Genomic DNA, 13,849 nt, shown 5'->3' with positions numbered 1-13,849 from the left:
CTTACAAAATATTACAAAAAGTAGGTTGCTCCTGAAAAGTTCCAAAGAAGTAACAAGATACAGGATTTGTATCATGGCCTGCAGAGCAGGTTGGTCAGTAGGATCGCCAACTACCAATATGCAGACCTGGGTTTGATTCCCGACAGTGCTACCTGTCTGTGTCCTTGAATAGGACACTTTACCTGTATGGTCTCTGTCTATCAGTCTCGACTAGGGAAGTAATCTGCATTGGACTGGCATCCCGTCCAGGCTGTAGACTTTTACTAGTATATTGCTGCAGAATCTGGGGATAGGCAGTGGGCCTCTGGTCCTATACAGGACTTCTTCACAATCTTTACAGCAGGGTGGCATATCTGCAGTTCATCCAGCCATGTGAGAAAATGATGTATCCAGAGGATCAACATTGTGAAATTGATAATCGTTGGCTACGATTCCAGCTGAGTAATGGATTCTGGAACATTGCAAGTCTGACCTCTAGTGTTCTGCCCAGCCTTGTGATGTTATTTATTTATTTTCCCACGGTGTAGCCACTGGGCTCGACATCACTATTTCACTTGTGAGCAAGATTACGTCGGTTGTACTGGCTTGATTTTCACCAAACGTAGTATGCATTATGCACAGTAACGCCAAGAAGGCTACTGTGTTAAGGGCCCTGTCCCACTGGGGAGAGGATTAATTGCGCATGAAGTGAGTACACAAATTGCGGGCATTCGTTGTCGTCCGCAACAAAAATGGCCAAAAATGACAAACGTCCCAGTATGAATTACGGATATATTAATAATATATAGAGAATATATGATGAACAATCACGGTTATCAATCAATCAGTTTTTTTATATAGCGCCAAATCACAACAAACAGTTGCCCCAAGGCGCTTTATACTGTAAGGCAAGGTCATACAATAATTATGTAAAACCCCAACGGTCAAAACGACCCCCTATGAGCAAGCACTTGGCTACAATGGGAAGGAAAAACTCCCTTTTAACAGGAAGAAACCTCCAGCAGAACCAGGCTCAGGGAGGGGCAGTCTTCTGCTGGGACTGGTTGGGGCTGAGGGAGAGAACCAGGAAAAAGACATGCTGTGGAGGTGAGCAGAGATCGATCACTAATGATTAAATGCAGAGTGGTGCATACAGAGCAAAAAGAGAAAGAAACAGTGCATCATGGGAACCCCCCAGCAGTCTACGTCTATAGCAGCATAACTAAGGGATGGTTCAGGGTCACCTGATCCAGCCCTAACTATAAGCTTTAGCAAAAAGGAAAGTTTTAAGCCTAATCTTAAAAGTAGAGAGGGTGTCTGTCTCCCTGATCTGAATTGGGAGCTGGTTCCACAGGAGAGGAGCCTGAAAGCTGAAGGCTCTGCCTCCCATTCTACTCTTACAACTGATCCGACACATTGAGATTATCACGGCAGTATTACGGGTGTATTATGAATGCATCGCGCACGTGTTGCACATGCATGGCATCTGCATTGCGGTCATAAAATAAGCTCACTCGCTCCTTTCGGCATCACTATTTACACCAACAATACAGCCTCTGGAGCAAGTGCTGGACTTTACAAGTTGATCACAGAGTTAATGTTCATGTTGTCATGCGAGGGTTAACTGTTCATGAGTTTGGGGAGTGGGGGGGGGGCGCTTGGGGTTTTTTTTTTTTTTTTTTGAGAGTGTCACAGAAAACAGACTTCAGCGTGAGTTGTGGCTAAACAGCAACTCTTCCTTTTGTTGGTGTTAAATAAAAGTCCTGGATTGCAGCAGCTACATCTTTGTGGATTTACACAGCTGGACCGGCACTGACTGGCAGGTATGTTGCTTTCTGCCACATATAGTACTTTGGGTTTACGTGACGTGTTTGTTATGCATTCACAGATTGTCCACAAATCAGCTGCAATCAGATGTAATAAAAACACTTTATTTGTGTCCAGTCTGTATGCATTCGCTACAACTTATTTTAGTTTGTGATGTGGACATGATAGGCATGATATATATCTGTTTTACACACTGTCCTGGTCCGCTGCCAAGCCGCAAATCCCCATCAGTTGTGGATATCAGCGGTTAACGGCAGATATACAGCACATAGAGTGAGTATGTATTGTGTATGAATTGAGTATATATGGAGTATGTAAGGCGGATGTCATCCGCATCCAGATTTTTGAGCTACTCAAAAATCCTGGCTGCGGACATGCGTGCCTCTGCGGATGATCACGGGCATGTTCGGATGACGGCCGACTCATACAGGCATGTTACACGGATATTGCAGATGTTTGGCAAATACGGGCCAATTTTGTGTGCAATCCATACGCAAATCCTCCTAAACGCCAGTGGGACAGGGCCCCAAGGTTAAAGGTCACTGGAGCATCTTTGTAAAAACCTTTTCCCTATTTTCCTGATTGTCAAGCATCACTTATCAATGGTAAGCTTATCAGTGTTTGCCCAGGGCACCATGGGTTATTGCAGACTACGCACTTGTTTTCCCTGAGCATGGGCTTTTTCATGTCATAAGGATTAAGTAAGCAAATAATACGTCACTTTGCGCACTCCTCAGACTACACCAGTCATACCATAATAAATCCCAGACCTGTTTAATGATCAGAATCGCCACACTCTTTTAATGATTAAAAAGCCTGCACTGATCTAGTAATCATAATAAAAATACAGATGATCTTGTCTAATGTCTGACGTCTGATGTTTTCAACCATTGTCATTGCATAGTGGTTTCGGTGGTGGAAAAGTGGTTAGCATGCTTGGCTTCAGTGCAGAAGGTTCCCAGTTCAAACCCCACCCCTGTCACATTTCTCCGTGTCATGTGGAGTCATGTCAGGTTGAGCATCCGGAGTCAAATTTGTGCCAATTGAACATGCAGAGCCACCTCGGACCTGCTGTGGCGTCCCTGAGTGAAAAACAAGGGAGCAGCCGAAGACTTACTTTTATATATATATATATATATATATATATATATATATACGAGGTCTGTTAGAAAAGTATCCGACCTTATTATTTTTTTCAAAAACCATATGGATTTGAATCACGTGTGATTGCGTCAGACAAGCTTGAACCCTCGTGCGCATGCGTGAGTTTTTCCACGCCTGTCGGTTGCGTCATTCGCCTGTGAGCAGGCTTTGAGTGAGGAGTGGTCCAGCCCCCTCGGCGGATTTTCATTGTCAGGAAATGGCGGACTGATTTGGGCTTTTTTTCCATCAGAATTTTTTCAGAAACTGTTAGAGACTGGCAGCTGGAAACCATTAGAAAAATTTATCTGGCTTTCGGTGAAAATTTTACGGGCTTCACAGAGAATAAGGACTGTTACTACAGCTTTAAGAACGGCTTTAAGGATGGCTTTAAGGACGGCTTTAAGGACGGCTTTAAGGACGCTCGGCGTGCCACGCCCCGTGCCGCCATCGAGAGCCACAAACCACCGGATCATTTCTAAACGGATGGCTCTGTGGAGCCGGGACCGTCGTGTGCACTTTCTCTGGTTACCACAAGAGCTGGACATCAACCATTTTCCGGCAGATTTCACTTTTAACAAGAGATTTTGTCATGGAAAGCTGAGCGGAGGCTTCGTGCGTCATGACCGATTTGCTGATAGAGCGAGACAAAACCACCTCCGTTTTGGTCTCACAGGACGGCTTTGAGATGGCGTTCAGACAGCTGTCAGTGGTTTTTTCATCGAGTGATTATCCGAGAAATTGTGGATGTGCCTGAACATGCCAGAACATGTCCCATGAGGCTTCATCACGGCGTTGCTTTGCGCCATGCGGCACCGCCGCGACCGTCTGTCTCAATGTGCCGAAAAAGTGCTGATGTCCACGTCTTTTCACAATTCCTGTGCTAGTCAGACGACGTCCCGGATAAAACACAGCGTCCAGTTTGGAAATGAACGGCACATTCCACTGTTAGAGGAGTTTTTGTCATGGAAAGAGGAGCGGAGGCTTCGCGCGTTGCGGCGGTGCCGCATGGCGCACAGCAACGCCGTGATGAAGCCTCACGGGACATGTTCTGGCATTTCCAGGCACATCCACAATTTCTCGGATAATCACTCGATGGAAAAACCACCGACAGCTGTCTGAACGCCATCTCAAAGCCGTCCTGTGAGACCAAAACGGAGGTGTTCCTTTGTCTCGCTCCATCAGCAAATCGGTCTTGACGCGCGAAGCGTCCGCTCGGCTTTCCATGACAAAATCTCTTGTTAAAAGTGAAATCTGCCGGAAAATGGTTGATGTCCAGCTCTTGTGATAACCAGAGAAAGTGCACACGATGGTCCCGGCTCCACAGAGCCATCTGTTTAGAAATGATCCGGTGGTTTGTGGCTCTCGATGGCGGCACAGAGCACGGCGCGCCGAGCGTCCTTAAAGCTGTAGCAACAGTCCTTATTCTCTGTGAAGCCTGTAAAATTTTCACCGAAAGCCAGATAAATATTTCGAATGGTTTCCAGCTGCCAGTCTCTAACAGTTTCTGAAAAAATTCTGATGGAAAAAAAGCCCAAATCATTCCGCCATTTCCTGACAATGAAAATCCACCGAGGGGGTGGACCACTCCTCACTCAAAGCCTGCTCACAGGCGAATGACGCAACCGACAGGCATGAAAAAACTCACGCATGCGCACGAGGGTTCAAGCTTGTCTGACACAATCACACCTGATTCAAATCCATATGGTTTTTGAAAAAATAATAAGGTTGGATACTTTTCTAATAGACCTCGTATATATATATATATATATATATATATATATATATATATATATATATATATATATATATGCACACACACACACACACACATATACATATGCAAACACTAAAAGCTTTATTTCAAATGTTGTTGACATAAATGTTTGCAAAATAACTTCACTTAATAAATGTCAGACTGTAGCTCCACAGCAGTTGTTTTGTGAGACACATGAGGAGGATACAGGATGGAAATTATCTACTTACACATCTTTGGAGGCTTCTGCAGGCCCTGAAAATAAATTGAAAGACAAGATTCAACTCACAGTTCCAAATCAAATAAAGACAAGCAGGTGCTTTTCAGAACAGCTGCAAACTGAGCAATCTGAAGGATCATCTCCACGCTGTTTCAGAGTGTGACGCACAAAGAAGTGGCATTAATAAAAAAAAGTCTAAAATGCTTGCAAACCACTGTTTTAACTGTTCAAACTGACAAATGTGAGTGATGTGGACCCATTGGCTGGCAGTGTTTTTGCAGAGAAGATTCCCGACAGACATCAGCAGTTAGCACCAAATGTTCAGTAAAACAGCAGTTGATGTCAGTTGAACATCTGCTGGATGCTGCCTTTCAGTTACTGGATTATATATGCAAAATGTCTTAATATGTATTGAGGTTGAATGTGCAGAAAACAGCTTTATGTTACATTTACCTAAATGATATGGTTGTATTGTTTTGTAAATTTTATTCATAAAACATGCAGTAATCTGCACAGATGGAAAGTATAATGCACGGTTACAATGCAACTCAAACATACTTGAATGTGAAGGTCGGCAGGTTTTATTTTTAGATGTTTTACGGTTAATCTTTTCCTTCCACATGTAATGCAGCACCACTAAATGGACTGGTTACTACAGTAAGTGGCTAACTAAACACAGAGGCCACTTAATTGGCTATTATAAGATAACTGAAAATTTTTATGCTAAAAGATCTCAAAATGACCCAAAATAAGATATCCTCTCGTGTATCTATTAGAATCCAAGCTTTGGAGGCTGTGGCTCCATGTGGCTCCACTCCCTCAGATTGAATGCATTATGCTTATGCTTGCCCTGTTAACCACAGCTAATTATATTTAAAGATAAAGATCAACTTTATTTATACCGAAGGAAATTATTTTGCCAGAGTACAGAAACAATAAGCCGTAAACAAAGGTTTGTTAAATACACAATTACAGAAAGTATTAGTATTAAATAGAAATCAATCAATCTTTTTTTTTTTTACATTATCTATAACAAATTTAAACAAAATGACTGGAAGATATACAAGGTCTGTTAGAAAAGTATCGGACCTTTTTATTTTTTGCAATAACCTTATGGATTTGAATCACATGTGATTGCATCAGCCAAGCTTGAACCTTCATGCGCATGCGTGAGTTTTTTCACACCTGTCGGTTGCGTCATTCGCAAGTGATCAGGCTTTGTGGGAGGAGCGGTCCAGCCCCCTCGGCGGATTTTCATTGTCAGGAAAATGGCTGAGCGACTGCCGCTTTGCTGCATCAAAATTTTTTCAGAAACTGTGAGAGACAGCCAGGTGGAAACCATTCGGAAACTTCAGATGGCTTTCGATGAAGATCTTATGGGCATCACACAGATTAAGGAGCATTACAACCGGATTAAAGACGGCCCACAGCGGCGGAGGGCGCGCCGCGCTTCGAGCGGCCATCGACAGGCTGAAACGAGCAGATCATTTCCAAAGTGAAGGCTGTGTTGATCCGGGACGTCGTCTGACTACCAGAGAAATGGCAAGAGAGGTGGACATAGCACTTTTTCGGCACATCACACTGTTAAAGGAGATTTTGTAATGACAGATGTGCAGCGGAATTCGCGCTAATGGCGCAGAACAAAAAGCACCTCCGTGTTGGAAGTCTCACGGGACATGCCCAGCTCTTCCACCATTCGGAAGATTCAGACGGCTTTGGGTGGCTTTTCAGTCGAGTGAGTATCCGAGAAATTGTCGAAGAGCTGAGCATGTCACAACATGTCCTGTGAGACCAACACGGAGGTGCTTTCGTTCCGCGCCAATAGCGAATTAGCGTGGCGAATCCTCCGCTCCTGTTTTCATGACAAAATCTCCTTTAACAGTGGAATGTGCCGGGAAAGTGCTATGTCCACCTTTTCTGCCATTTCTCTGATAGTCAGACGACGTCCCGGATCAACACAGCATTCAGTTTGGAAATGATCTGGTCGTTTCAGCCTGTAGATCGCCGCTCGGAGCGCGGCGCGCCCTCCGCCATTGTGCGCCATCTTTAAACCGGCTGTACCACTCCTTAATCTGTGTGATGCCCATAAAACCGTCCCTGAAAGCCATCTGAATTTTCCGAATGGTGTCCACATGGCTGTCTCTCACAGTTTCTGGAAAAATTTGATGCACCGCTGCTCCAGCCGTTCAGACATTTTCCTCACAATGAAAAGCCGACGAGGGGGGAGGACCAGTGCTCACTCAAAGCGTGCTCACAGGCGAATGACGCAACCGACAGGTGTGAAAAAACTCACGCATGCACACGAAGGTTCAAGCTTGGCTGATGCAATCACACAAGATTCAAATCCATAAGGTTATTGCAAAAAATAAAAAGGTCCGATACTTTTCTAACAGATCTCGTATCACACAAGATGTTTGACAATGTTGCACATAACTCTGAATAACTCTGTTTGTTATATATTCATCCTGCAGAAGGGGGAGGAATTAAAGTCTGATTGCCACAGGTTGGAAAGACTTCCTATGACATTCTGTGGTGCACCTCGGTGGTCTCAGTCTATGACTGAAGGTGCTCTGACAGGCCATCAGTGTGGCATGCAGGGGATGGGAGGTGTTGTCCAGGATGCTGAGCAGTTTCCTCAGCATCTTGACACTCCAGCTCAACCTGCAGGATGGAGCCAACTCTCCTGATGAGCTTGTTGAATCGGTTCGTGTCAGCTGCCTTCAGCCTGCTGCCCCAGCACACTACAGCGTAGAAGATAATGTTGGAGACCACCAAGTGATAAAACATCTGCAACATATTTCTGCAGACAATGAAAGATCTGAGCCTCGTGAGGAAGTACAGTCGGCATTGACCTTTCTTATACACATACAAAGTCTTTCACAACTAAAGCATTTTATGGTAGGGCTGAAAGTGCAAATGGGGAGAAGGTACATTCATTCATAATGGACTACATGTACTCAGGGTTGTGCTGTACTTCTGATTTCAAATAATACTGCTTGATTGTTTCTGGACTGGCTCTTGTTAATGGTGTTTATGCTATGTCAGCATGAGTATACACAGGAAAATGTGAAAAATGGAACATTTTCAAAAACAGGAGAAAAAATACTCAGAGGATTGCTGCATCTCACTTTGTTCGCTTTCATCCTAATTTCCCGAGAGAGATGAATCCTTGGGTTGAGTGTGGGGATTTCAGCAAAATCCATTTGGAGGATGGGGGTTTCAGCTAAGTTTACAGAGTCGGGCCCGGTGTCGCTGACCGAATGGTCCGCCCCTAAAAGTTGGCCGCCCTGCCTCAACTGCGCATGCGTCATTTCAGACCACAGCAGCACGTCTGAGACTGACTCTCTTCACCAAAAGGGATTAATGGGATTATTAACCATCAGATGACAAGGTAAAACCTCTTAAATCATTCTAAAGTCAATTTTAAGCAGAAACAAGGCTCTTTTAAGAAGAAATGAGGCGATAATCTGTCAGGCTTTGAAATGATGGGGGTGCAGCGAACACAGCTTCAGCGGCTCATGCTGCTGCAGCCCTCTGATTGCTTCCGCCATCTTTTATTACGAAATAATGCTGAATTTATGTGGAAATGATTGTTGTACAAAAGACAGATGATGACTGGAGTGTAATTTTAAGCAGCAACGAGGTGATAATCGATGAACCACGAGAAATGACGCATGCACAGTGAAGGCAGGGCGGACTGATTTTTAGGGGGCACTGTTCGGTCTGCGACACCAGAAGTTTGGAACTTGTCGCTTGTGTTACCAAATGTCAGCCATTGGTCATTGGTTCAAATGTCATTGGTTCGTGATACTGTGACGAAAAGCGCCTCATTTTCGTCACGGCAGCACAAATTCATTCTAATTCATTCCATGATGGCTGCACAAAATTAAAAGTGAAGCGGGGGAGTCAGGTGGTTATGGTTAGAGTGGGGGGAAAGAGCAAGATTAGGTTATGGTTAAGGCTAGGGTCAGTGGTAGGAATAGGGTTAGGAATAGTGAGTTTAAAAAAAAGTCACATAAAAATTTGACTCATTTCGTCACAGGAGCACGAAAAAAAAATGTGAGACTAGGCTGGCAAGGGAGGAGGCCCGCAGGATGCCCAGGCAGCACTGGAAAAAATTTCTCCTTGATAGCAGAGATAAGATCAGAAAGACCAAATTGGGTTGAGCTGATAGAAAGGCAACAGTAACTCAAATAAACACTCATTTTAACCAAGGTAGGCAGACGAGCATCTGTGAAATCACAACACACCGAGCACTGAAGCAGATGGGACACAGCAGCAAAAGACTATGCCAGGTACCACTCCTTTTAGAGTTTACATTGGGCATGGACTCACCATATTTGGACAATGGAAGATTGAAAAACTGTTGTCTCGTCAATGAGCCTCTATATCTGCTGTAGTATTCAGATGACACGGTTAGAATCTGGTGTAACTGTAAGAGTGTTCCATGATGCATATCACAAAATGGCTGGTGCACATCTAAAATGTCCTTGTAACTATCTGATCTCTACCTAAAACTGCTTTTCAAAATGGCTGATGTACAAAATGTCCTTGTATTTGGTATCTGATCTTTTTATAGATGTCTACTTGATAAAACCACAGTATTCACATCTATTTGAAAAAGAATCAGCATGATGGAGCACTTTGATTTATTGCATGACACGCAGACACACATTATAAGATTTTTACATACCAGCCATGAACGCAACGTGAGCAGACACCCGCTAATACCCACCTACATCACCTCACTTTGCAGCCAATCACATAGACACTGGTTCACAACAGGCTAAGGACCGCCCACATGGGGCTGGCTTAGACATAGAAATAAAAGTTAGTGTAGAAAGAAAATCTGGGCATGTGATCTGGTCAGAGACCCCAGCGCTGCAGATGACTCTCTGTATCAGTGTTTGAACTTTTTCAAAACAACATCTAAACTTTGAAGTCCGTTTCCTGTCCGATTCTTTTTGAGATCACTCACCACATAAAAGAATCTAACGTAACCAATAGGAAAACATGGATCCATCTTGTATCAATAATTATCAATAATTCAGGCTGCTGCTGGTGATGTAATGGTGTGGCAGCTGTATGATGCTAGCATGTTAATATTGACCAAACAAATGTTCTTATCGCCATGAAGAATTAAGATGATTCTGAGGGACAAAGGTGGTCCAACCCAATATGTACAAGGTGTACCTGATGAAGACAGTGTGAGTGTGTATTTGTGAAAAGGGATGATTCTTATTTATATTTCATGACATCAGCAGACAGAGCATTTGTGATCTTTGATGTGTGGGAATAAAAGCCTTTGATGTGTAAAAGTTGAATGGATTACATCATGACTCAAGTTTGCTGTCTGTGTGTCTGCTGACAGTCTTGCCTCTCTTCATGTGTGACACAGTACAATGAAGGAAAATTACTCAAAACAGGGTTTATTGAACATTTACTGTTAGCAGGAGGAGCTGCAAAGCTTGACAAATAAAAATCGAGTGAATATGTACTGAACAAACCCTCTATGATGTCAGCAATAGGTTTCGTGAAGCCCTGTTCTGAAGCTCAAATAGGGTGGCTCAAAATGTCACTATCATGGCACTATTATAACCCTGTCTCCATATAACTCTTGATCAACCCATAAATGGGCAAGAGGTGGAGCGTAGGCAAGACCAGTATGACCTGGGCGGGATGAATGAAGCTCTAACTTACAGTATCTCTAACACAGTTACCAAACAAGCGATGCTAAGTTAAGGTTAACAAGCTAGTTTTGGTTCAGATGTTTGGCTAATATATTTTTGTGGACTGTTCGATGGTTGGATGCAGGTCTTAAAGCCTTAGTAATTCCCACCACCTCAGTGGACTTAATGCCACCAAGTTACTGACCAATTAGGACTAACATGGTGCTAACAGTTGGTCCTATATAGGCCTTAAGGCCCATTGGTGCCAGTGCTTATATGAGGATTCTGTAGCATGAAGCAGATGAGAGTCCCCCTGGACAGTCAAGTCAACTCGACTGGGTCAAGTCCACAGCAACAATCAGCCTCTGCTGGCGGGACCCTAACTCTGACTTATACTCTCACTCAACGTGACCATACCCCTAATTTTTCCATAAAAGAATTGTATTTACAGTATATATAGCGTGTTCCATCTGTCTCAGACTTTACAATTATGCCTCACATTCACCCATTCACATAAACACACTCACACACCGATGTCAGGCTGCTGCCATGCAAGGCACTCACTACACACCAGGAGCAACTAGGGGATTAAGGATGTTGCCCAAGGGCCCTTCGTGATTTTCTGGTCAGGCTGAGATTTCAACCGAGGATCCTCTGGTCCCAAGTCCAACGCTTAACCACTAGACCATCACCTCCTGGCATCCATAACTTTATGACTTAAAATCTTAAACAATTAGGTAGACCAAAAAAAATCACCACCATGAATGGGAAAACTGGCTATAATGCGTAAAAAACATAATTTTTTTGTTAGGCTACAAACATGTTATTTGTACTTTAAAGTCAGATATTTTGACAATGGGGGAGTGTCCTATGGGGAGTGACTCAGTTTTGGAACCTGCCTTAAGGGACCATTGGAGTAACTGCAAGATTTGCTACTGTCAATTTGGCTTCATTTTAGTCAGCCAACTCACAAACCAGCAGCAGCACATAGTTTTGAGTTTGGCAGATGGCCTCTGAACATCATCATGCTGTTGTGAAAGTGTAGGAACACGGACCCACAACAGGGGGCGCAAATGAACAGACAATGGAGGAAGTCAAATAACAACACTTTACTGTTGTGAATAGCACAACAAACACAGCAGATTACAATAATAGTCAATGAAGTCAATTCACAAAACTGTGTCGCGTGGGCAGGCTTGAAGATAAGAGACGTCTATCCAAAGCAGAACCGGAACCACATGATTTCCTCCGCCACCGAACCCCGGGAATACTGGAGCCGCCAAGTCCCGAACTCCCAGGTGGCCACTGCCTCCGCTTGTCGGATCTGGTACTGCTGGCGAGGAACAAAAACAGTTAGATGTGGGTGCGTCTGCACCCAGCAACACGTATGGTGGAAGACCACCTCCACCTCTCGTCGGAAAAAAAGGAAACAAAATATCTGCTATCCAACACACAAAGCAACAGGTATTCCTGTCAGGAAGACAACAAAGTCGGCTGAGTACGTTACCTCCTCGGTAGAGCGATATCTCGGCAAAGAGGTGGAGATGTCGTCTTGCTGATATACCACTGAAGATCAGATGATTGGTGACAGCTGTCGTAGGTGATAAGTGACAGCTGTCACCCCGGCTGCTCCTGTGAGGCGGCAACGCCCTCTTGTGCCTGGAGCCCGCACTCCAGGCAGGGTGCCCTCTGGTGGTGGTGGGCCAGCAGTACCTCCTCTTCAGCGGCCCACACAACAGGACCCCCCCCCCTCAACGGGCGCCTCCTGGCGCCCGACCAGGCTTGTCCGGGTGGCGGCGGTAGAAATCAGCCAGGAGGGCCGGGTCCAGGATGAAGCTCCTCTTCACCCAGGAGCGTTCTTCGGGTCCGTACCCCTCCCAGTCCACCAGATACTGGAAGCCCCGGCCCATCCTACGGACATCCAAGAGCCGGCGCACAGTCCAAGCCGGCTCGCCATCGATGATCTGGGCAGGAGGCAGTGCCGGACCCGGAGCACAGAGGGGTGAGGTGTGATGCGGCTTTATCCGGGACACATGGAAAACAGGATGGATCCGCAGTGAGGCCGGAAGCTGAAGGATCTTGAAAGGACCGATGTAACTATCCTGCAGTTTGGGGGAGTCCACTTTGAGGGGGATGTCCTTCGTCGACAACCATACCTCCTGCCCTGGCCGATACGCAGGGGCCAGGGTCCGCCGACGGTCTGCATGGACTCTTGCCCTCGTCCAGGCCTTTAGCAAAGCAGAACGGGTGGCACGCCACACCCAACGGCACTTCGGCAGGTGGGCCTGGACCGAGGGCACACCGACCTCTCCCTCAACCACCGGAAACAGCGGGGGCTGGTACCCCAGACACACCTCAAAAGGGGAGAGGCCGGTGGCTGAAGACACCTGACTGTTATGGGCATACTCGATCCAGGCCAGATGGGTACTCCAGGCCGCGGGTGCGCGGCCGTCACGCAGCGTAGGGCCTGTTCTACTTCATGATTGGCCCGTTCTGCTTGCCCGTTGGTCTGAGGATGATACCCGGACGAGAGACTCACCGTGGCCCCCAGTTCCCGGCAGAAGCTCCTCCAGACTTGCGAGGAGAACTGGGGACTGCGATCGGAGATGATGTCTGTTGGAATCCCATGCAGCCGGACGACGTGGTGGACCAGGAGGTCCGCTGTCTCCTGGGCAGTCGGGAGCTTCGGGAGGGCCACGAAGTGGGCCGCCTTGGAGAATCGGTCCACTATCGTGAGGATGGTAGTGTTGCCCTGGAACGGTGGGAGGCCCGTGACAAAATCCAGGCCGATGTGGGACCAGGGGCGATGAGGCACAGGCAGCGGCTGGAGCAGTCCCGATGCCCTGCGGTGGTCAGCCTTGCCCCTGGCGCAGGTGGTGCAGGCCTGGATATAATCCCGGACATCGGCCTCCAGGGACGCCCACCAGAAGTGCTGCCGGACAACTGCCACGGTTCTGCGCACCCCCGGATGACAGGAGAACTTGGAGCCGTGACAGAAGTCCAGGACTGCAGCTCTGGCCTCTGGTGGGACGTAAAGTTTGTTCTTCGGCCCAGTTCCGGGGTCCGGGCTCCGTGCCAGGGCCTCCTGGACGGTTTTCTCTACGTCCCAGGTGAGGGTGGCCACAATAGCAGACTCCGGGATGATTGGTTCCGGTGGATCCGACAACTCCGTTTTGACTTCGTCTTCATGCACCCGGGACAAGGCATCCGATCTCTGGTTTTTGGTCCCGGGGCGATAGGTGATCCGGAAGTCAAAAC

At 46.2% G+C, this 13,849-nt stretch overlaps 1 long non-coding RNA gene across 1 annotated transcript in view; it reads right to left on the bottom strand.

The window, feature by feature from the left end:
- Positions 1-13,849, bottom strand: part of LOC117515499 — a 59,580-nt gene that overhangs the window by 26,835 nt on the left and 18,896 nt on the right. The window contains exon 2 of the long non-coding RNA XR_004562173.1: positions 4,933-4,957. This is a non-coding gene — a long non-coding RNA (uncharacterized LOC117515499). The remainder of the gene's footprint in view (positions 1-4,932; positions 4,958-13,849) is intronic.

This window comes from Thalassophryne amazonica, chromosome 8 (assembly GCF_902500255.1).
Source record: "Thalassophryne amazonica chromosome 8, fThaAma1.1, whole genome shotgun sequence".
Classification (NCBI taxonomy): Eukaryota; Metazoa; Chordata; class Actinopteri; order Batrachoidiformes; family Batrachoididae; genus Thalassophryne; species Thalassophryne amazonica.
Note: the sequence above shows the minus strand (reverse complement) of the source record. Positions and strands in the feature narration are given on the sequence as shown.